The following is an 8,891-nucleotide window of genomic DNA, read 5'->3' as shown; positions in this document are numbered from 1 at the left end:
CCCCCCCCCCCCCCCAAAATGTAAAGTTACTTAAAAGCAGTATAAATCACTTTGTGATTTCAATTGCATAGTTTTTGAGAGTCAAATTGGTAGAACCAGTAGTGAAATTTTGCCGTGTCAAAAGTTTGGACACAGCCGTTAGATCAAACATGATTCTGTGAAAGTAGTTATTACAGATGGGTGAGAACAGCAAATCTGCAGTAGCTGCATGTGTAAAGTACTATCCACAGCAGGCTGAACAGAGGCGTGGGGCTGGAGAAAAGCTATATAGTCATGTTTATGAACAGTGCTGAGCTCCGCTTTGGGTATTTCTCGAGAGATGTCCCGGAAAACAGCATTCATGCCATATTGAATTTTAATCTTATACTGATTTTTACTTTTGAATTTTAGACATTGTGAGTACCACCTCACCACCATTTGCCTTCCTTCCATTCTTATCTGCTGTATGACTTTTTCACTTTCCAGCATATGGCTTGCTTTCTGGAGAAAAAAAAAATGGAAAAATCACCAGTGAGTCTTAGCTATTCATGAATTGGAAGGTTCCAGAAAACTGTGGCTCCAAACTTTGGGCAGTCTTTACATTTTATATTTATAGGACACAATCTTGCTCCCTTGAAGCCAACAAAAGCCACCAGACACCATCTTTGCTTCCAAATATGCCATCTTAGCAGAACATTTTGTATTTAATCTACTTTGAGCCTATGCTTTTATCAATATTTTAATAAATTACTTATTTTGTTGTACTTAAACATTTTTTTTTTCTTTTAGGACCTTTGCATTAGTGTGTGTGTGTGTGTGTGTGTGTGTGTGTGCGCGCGCGCGCGCAGGCACGTGTGTGTATATGTCTGTGTGATCTTTGAAATAAAGTTTTTCCATTGAGTTTTTTTACATTTAGTTACTGTTATGGAAAATTTTAATTGTTAACTTAACACTAACTAGAATTATCTAGTAAGAGAGTCTTAGTGAGAGATTTTTTATATTCTGTTGCCTTGTAGGCATGTCTGTGGAGTAGTCTTCATTAAACTGGGAAGAACCAGTCCAGTCGGGGTAACATCCGTTTTTAAGCAGAGGGTCCTGCCCTGTGCGAGTGGAGCAAAGAAGCTGAGCCCATGCATGGAGTAGTCAACATGGATACATGAGTTTACATACTCTCTTGACCTGGGACATGATATAAACAGTTGTTTATGCTTTATTTATTTATTTATTTATTTATTTATTTATTTATTAAAGATTTCTGCCTCCTCCCCTCCACCGCCTCCCATATCTCTCCCCCTCCAGTTGTTTAAAGTTTTGCTTTGACTCCCTCACATTGAAGAACTGTACCTGAAACTGTGAACTAAAATTAGTTCTGTCTTCTTTAGTTGTTTGTTATCAGGGTATTTTCCCATTGTCAATATCCAGCAACATCCCTTTGCCTCATAGCTAGCATGACTGTGGGCCTAAGATATAGTCAAAACCATCTGTGAGCAGATGAAAATAGGAAGAAACTCATTGTTCGAGCTGGTGCCTGTATGGCTCCTTCACCTCTGTGTTCTAATGTCTTCGGTGTGGGAGGGTACACTGCAGGCTACAAAAGGGAAACTTAGACACCAACACAGCCACAAAACCCTTGATTTACAATATTTCCTGCCTGCAAGATAAGCTAGGGCAACATTGGCACAGAACTCATGGGAGTAACCTAGAAATATTTGATTGGACTTAATGCCCACTGCATGAGATGGAACATGTACTAGACATTGCTTGGATAACAAAGAACCAGGTACTAGATGGCCCTGAGGCCTAGGGTAAACCAAATGCTACCTGTTTTTTGAAAAAGTATCAATACAATGACTGTAAATGATACTCTATTGTACTCATAGATTGGTCCTTTCTTCATTCATCATCACAGAAGCTGCATCCAGAGGCAGATGGGAGCAGATGCAGAGACTCTCAGCCAGACATTACACACACACAGAGCATAGAGAGTCTAAATGAGATGTCACCATCAAACTCCTTTCCTCAGAGCTCAGGAAACGCTGAGGAAGAGGAGGGGGAAAGAGTGTAAGAGTCAGAGTGGATGGAGGACCCTGTGAGAACATGGCACTCTGAAACAACCACGCAAGGAAGAAATGAACTCACAGAGACTGAAGCAGCAATGAACACACAGAAATGAAGAAATGAACACACAGAGACAGGGTCTACATGGGCCCACACCAGGTCCTCTATGTGTGTGTTATATTTCTAGCTTAGTGTTTTTATGGAACACCTGATCATGAAAACGGAGGAGTCTCTTGACTCTTATGGCTGCTTCTGGGATTCTTTTCCTCCTGTTGGATTTCTGTGTTTAACTTCACAATGAAAAGATTTGCTTCATTTTATTATATTTTACTCTGTCATGTTTGGTGGTTATCTCTTAGAAACCTGTTCTTTCCCAATGAGAGACAGAAAGAAAGTAGACCCCGATGAGAGGGGAGGTGAGGAGGAACTGACAGGAACAGAGGGAGGGGAAACTCTAATAAGGAGAGATTATATGACAAAAGAATCCATTTTTGATAAAAGAAAAATAGTCATATGTCTGTGCTGAGTTTCTCTCAGGAGGTGTAGAATGCAGAATTGCTATACTTAAGTATTGTGATGTAACAGTTTTCTGATGATAATAAACTCATATATTATGTTTTCTGTGAAAATGAAATACATATTTAAAAAGCCTTACTTAGTAAAAACCAATTTAATAAAGGACACTTAAACACTAAAGTCAATTTACTTGTGAAGTCAAATTTTTTTTCAAAAATAGTGTTAATATAATACTCGTTTCTTTAAAAAGTTCAATAGATTCTAAAGATTTCAAAGTGAAGTTTCAGAAGGCAAATTGAGTTCACTGCACAGCTTCCCCAGATCCCTCCCATTCTGGAGTGAGGACATACTCTAAACTTTTCATTTTTAAGGACTGGAAAGCTTATAAGAAAAGTGACAAAATTTAAACCTCAGATTTATACCAACTTTGAATATTTCCTGCCTGACTACTTTTAATCACCGCTTAGCAACATACTTTAGAAATATCCCTGAAAGAATGCTGCGGGAATCTGTGAATGGCTGTCTATTGCTAGGGAGCTAGTTGTGAATGCAGAGTCCATGTCCCTCTGCAGGTCCGATGTGTTACAATCTGCATTTCAATCAGGCCTCCAGTCCGTGGGCATGACTGACTTATTATAAAGTTTCCTAAATAGTAATGATTTGTTACCACTGTTTATATTAATCTTGCTTTTCATTGCCAAGAACCATTCCAGTTATGTTAGGGGATTTTGCATGTTTTCAGTATATTCCCCTAAGCGGGAATCTCTGATTTCTGTCACTTTAGAACTCACTGAAGCAGGGCAGGGCTTTGGAACCCAACCTTTATCCCTATTCACAGAGGAGGAAGAAAGTGTGTTTTGCCAGCTTCTTAAGTTTCTAAAGTTTCCAGGCATGAATAAAAAGTTCTCATTTAAAACAACCTGAGACTTTTTGTCATACAAATGAATTGTTTACAAATTACATTTCTGCATTTCTTATTCTTGTTTTCCCTTAGGGGATAATAGTGTAAAGAAGTAGGAATTTTAATTTCTCCTTTCCAGGAAGGGTGATAAAGGTCTGGAGTTTCTGGGCATGGCTTCACCAAGCTGCATGTTCAGCATCTTTGGGTTGATATACCTATGACCTGGGGGCCGAAGCACTCCTGTTATGTATTCTGAGTTCTTCTGTTTCAGTAGACCTCAAAGAACTTGCCCATCTAGCAATGCAAATCATCTAAGCACACTATCAAAAATATAAAAATCTCTATGGATAAAACAATTACTGTGGGGTTTTGTTTTTCTAAATAAAGTCAACAACAGACATTTTCCTTAATGTTTTGAAAGTCATTATTTTTTTCTTTAAGTAACATATATAACAACTTCCATGTACTAAAAAACAAACTCATACTTAGCATTCAATATGAGTTGGAAAAATAATTATGTACTTGATATTTACCTGCAGAGTGGTGTGTCAAGTCACAGAGATATTTACACATTAACGTTTATTACAGTACTGCTCACAATAGCTATTTTATTAAAATGATATGGGAATCCAACAAGAGATGAATGAATACAGAACATGTGTTATATATACACAATAGAAAAGTTTCTACTGGAAAGAGCAAAGTTATGTCATTTGCAGAAAAATGGATGCATGTGGAGATAACCATAGTAGGAAACTAGACCAGACTCAGAAAGAAAAATTATGTTTATTTTCACCTAAGTGTCCTAGAATTTATACAGTTAAAAATCACTCATGTATGAAAGGCATGACAGTAGAAACAAGGCTGTCTAGGGGGAACGAAGGGTACTAACAGGAAGGGGAAGGGCAAAAAAAAAAGCCAGGGAGTCCAGAAGTGTGTACTCAAATTATGGTATACATTGTGCTAAAATGTCCTTGTGCAAATTGTATTTGTAGAACAAAAACACAAAATGGAAAATATTCTAACAAAAATAACGATGGACCAGCGGATATCAGCATTAATGACCTACAGGCCCTTCATGAACATTTCCTCTTCAGCAAGAGAAGCATCAGCAATGTGGTCAAGCCACACCCAATGGTTCACGGACAGTTTGTTTTGTGAAAGATAGAGACTGTTGAAAAGAACATCCCTATATTTGGCTTGCCTGAGGACTGACTCAGCAGGAATATTTGAGGCACCACTAGCCCTTTCCCCTGACACAAAGCCATATGATTTGGGAGGGACCTTAATTGTTCAGTCTTTCCCAGATACTGAAGCTTTTCTTTAATGGGTCTCCAAGTACTGGCAGAACAGAAGGGAGAAGCAGACATTTGAAGAATAAAGGTAGAGATGGTGATGAAGCATTTTCAATAATAGATAGACAACATAAGCAGAAGATGAGGAAGAAAACAAACACAAGATGCCACAGATACTAATCTGCATCAGACATCAAATTCAACCCAGTAGAACACACACTCATTTCAATATGTGTCTGCATAAAATATACTCCACAGTATAACAATCTTAGGTTGCCAAGTACACCTTATGGATTTAAGGATGCATCTATGAAGAGACTGTCCCTATAAATATGTACAAAATATTTTTTCATATTTTAGCACAGTATAATAATTCAGGGAATCAATAGCAGAGGAATCTCGAAAATTCACAAACTCATAAAAGAAAACCATTCCCTCTAGAAAGTTTATTGGCTACACATTTGATGAGGTCAATCACATGGTTGCCTCTAGATGAATCCACTCACTGGAGGTCTGAGGTCTACAACATTGGTATAATTATCCACCCTTTCCTAGGTTATGGAAGAGGAATGCTGTGTATATAAATGGCAAGCTTCAAAGAGAGTAACTGTGGGCCTGCTCCTATAACAATAGTCATTGGGGAAAAAAAGGTAGCACGAGCCAGAGATTCAGGAAAAAAAGATAGTTATATACAAAGAAGAGAACAAAGAAAATGTTCAATGTCCAGCTCCAGGAACAAGGGAAAAAATTCTATAGAAGCCCCAAGTGTCTAGGAGAATAATAGTTCCTCACCAATCAGACAGTTGGGTGCCATTATGGTGAGTGAGTACAGAGTTGGGAGGTAGAAAAGAGAAAGGCAGAGCAGTTTCTGGACTGAGGAGACAGGCAGTTCTGAAGAGGGGAGGATGCTGTGGATCACGCTGAGAAGAATGACCAGCTTGCTACCGAAGACCAAAGTATGAACTGTTGACAAGGGCCAAGTCTTGGTCTAGAGTCCAGTACTGGTGGGTGAGCAAGAACCAAGTGCCTGAGAGCAGAACCAGCCTGCTACTTACTTCAGGGTGTTGGCTCAGGCAGTGCTGGAGAGCTCACCCAGGTAGTGAGAATGAGGGAGAGCACACAGACTGACCAACTCAGCTACCACCCAGGCCCAGAACCAGGGCTATCAGTTGATCCACCTCTAAATCTACCTCATCTATGAACTGTTGAATCACAAGAAGTGGGTGAACCTACAGATCCAAAATTTTAGAATCTCTATGGCATGGGACAACAACAGGTGTAGCAGAGGCCTGAGGCCTTCACCAGGCTGATAATGTACGGCAATAAACACTCGAAAGTAAAGGGTGAACTGGATGAATCACCAGGCCACACAAGAGCCTCCATGACAAGAGTCTTCTTTTGTTGTTGTTGTGCTTTCTTTTGTTTGTTTTTAGTTTTTCTTTTAAATTTTTGTTTTGTTTTGTGGGGGAGGTTGCAAGGGTAGAGGGCAGATGCTGGTGTGGAGTGGGGCATGGAGAGATGTTTGGAATTGGGATGCATGATGTGAAATCTACAAAGAATCAGTAAAAGTGAAAAAAATTCTATAAAGTTATAATTTATTTACTTTTATTGCACATCTTGTTTAGATTAAACACAGATAAAGACCTTCGGCATTCATTTAGCAAACTGACCCACTCTGTTTAGAATGAAGAAAATAGAGAAATGTTATCCTAATGTAATAAAACATGTTGGCTTACCAGTGCTCAGCCACGGAACTCAGACAGACAGAAAGAGCAGTTTGTATTTTACGTAAGTACAGAACAGATACACCTGTCATCCAGAACACATGAGTATAAAAATTTTAGGGGAGAGAGCAGGACATATCCAGTATTGAGAGCTAACCAATCTCATGAAAACTACAGCAGCTATAAGCAAGGATCTACTATTGAGATATAGACCCGGGCTTTCAACAAGTTCAGACAGAGCTGGGACCATTGGATTCAAGCCCCCATTTTCCTTTTTATGCCAGAAGACATATCCCCATCTTTCTCTCACTATCAGTAAGTCCTCCTAGGGGGAGGGGTGGGTAGATTAAAAATTAAGGCTTTGTTTGGTAGGACAAAATGAAAGGATGAAATAATTTTGAAATTAATAACCACAAAATAAAGGATGTTGGAGGACAAAGTAGATAATGATGGTATCAGAATAACCGGAATCTAAATTCAAATGGGCAAAATGAGAGGACACGAAACAGATTCTGTGCACTGTGCTTACAAACATGGACGAGGTTGCCTGCCTGCAATCTAGAGCCTTGGTTTAAAAGTTAGTGGGCTTCACTCAGACTTCTTCAGTCAGAACAGTTTATTTCATGGATTGGGGAAAACAGCTCTGGAAATTGTTTATAGTCCTCTCTGGGAGAAATCACCACACAATGTTATACACTATCTATAAAATGTGGTGTGTTGTAGGAAGCCATTTGTTTGTTCCCGGCTGCTCAGCTCTGAAATAACCACACAGAAACTGTATTAATAAAATCACTGCTTGACCCATTAGCTCTAGCTTCTTATTGGCTAGCTTTTACATCTTAATTTACCCTATTAATCTGTGTGTCACCATGAGGTTGTGACTTACCTGTAAGGTTCTATATGATATCTGTCTCTGGTGGGGCTACATGGCTTCTCCCTGACTCCACTGACTCTACTCTGTATATATCTTTTCCAGCATGGTTATAATCTGTTAAGCCATTGGCCAAAACAGCTTCTTTATTCATTAACCAATAAAAGCAACACATATAGAAGAACTTTCCACATCATTTCTATTTGTAGGTGGCTACTTGTTTGTTCTTGACTCCTCAGAACCAAAATAATCACATAGAAACTATATTATTTGAAATACTGTTTGGCCAACAGCTTAAGCATATTTCTGGGTTACTCTTATGTCTTAAATTAACCAATTTCTATTTTATACTAACCATGAGGCTTCCTGACTCCTTCTACTGTCTGCTTATATCTTTTCCAGCCTAACTATATTTTGTTAAGCCATTGGCTGAAAGCAGCTTCTTTACTCATTAACCAATAAAAGCAACACATATACAGAAGCACTTCACACACCAGTGGCATGCCTTTTAAGTATCTCCCTCCTATCCTCTTACAGCAGCTGGACGGCAAGAAAAATTGTCACTGATGATCCACCAAATTGGTCCTGAGGGGACTATAGTTCTTCTTAAAGTCAGGAGTCCTTTGAGTTAAGAAGACCTAGTGTCCTAGAGATGACTATTCCTTTCAAGAAAGAGAGCCATGATCTTATAATAATCAAAGGCAGGGTGATGGTTGTAGAAAGGGCAGCCATTGTACTGCCCTCAGAATTCTGTCGATACTACCAAACAGAATCCTGTGAGACTAAAGAAGCTTCATTTAGCATGCAGTTACTTTGTGATGGAAGCCTGTGTCTTCCTCTTATTTGTAATCCCAGGGAATGTAGTATTTATTATATTCCTAAAAAATTAAGCACATGAGGATTAATAGAATAATAATGTATAAATCATATACTTAGGTAAAAATTATGAAAGAGAAATTATTTGACTCATTAGAACAGAACCAATAATTCTATCAGTGTTTAGAGCATTGCAGATTACATTTTTAGCAATGTTGTATTACATGACTTTTACTGAGTCTCAAATGTGATCTTTGTGAGGGAACCGTGGAATCCATTCTTCAACATATGTGCCTTCTTGGTTCTGCTGTTCGATATGTCACATGCCATTCTGATTTATTATAGTTGCTTTTGTTTCTACTATATTTCTGCCTTTCCTCACCAAGTCCTAAATCTTATGAAACAAACAAAAAATATGTCATATTCCCTTCTCAGTAAATAGTGGACCTTGGCTATTTCATAAAGGTGGCAGGGATGTCAGAGACCTTGTCTCTTCTTTATGTGCCAAACTTGTCAATATTCTTAAGGCTCTTTTTGAAAAAACATTCTGTGCAATTTTGATCACAGCATTGCATCTCTTTACATGCATGAGACTGAAAAAAGGAACATTCTTCAGTGTCTGTGCTAATATCTGGCTAGTAGATGAATAAGAGGACTTTAGTTGAACATTTCTCAGGTTCTCAGTGCTGACAATAAGTACTCTGTCCTTCAATTAGTCTATAACCTCCCAA

The sequence above is a fragment of the Alexandromys fortis genome, unplaced genomic scaffold (genome assembly GCF_014885135.2).
Source record: "Alexandromys fortis isolate MF-2015 unplaced genomic scaffold, M_Fortis_MF-2015_v1.1 scaffold_297, whole genome shotgun sequence".
NCBI classification, from domain to species: Eukaryota; Metazoa; Chordata; class Mammalia; order Rodentia; family Cricetidae; genus Alexandromys; species Alexandromys fortis.
The sequence above is the reverse complement of the archived record's forward strand: the minus strand, read 5'-3'. Positions refer to the sequence as shown.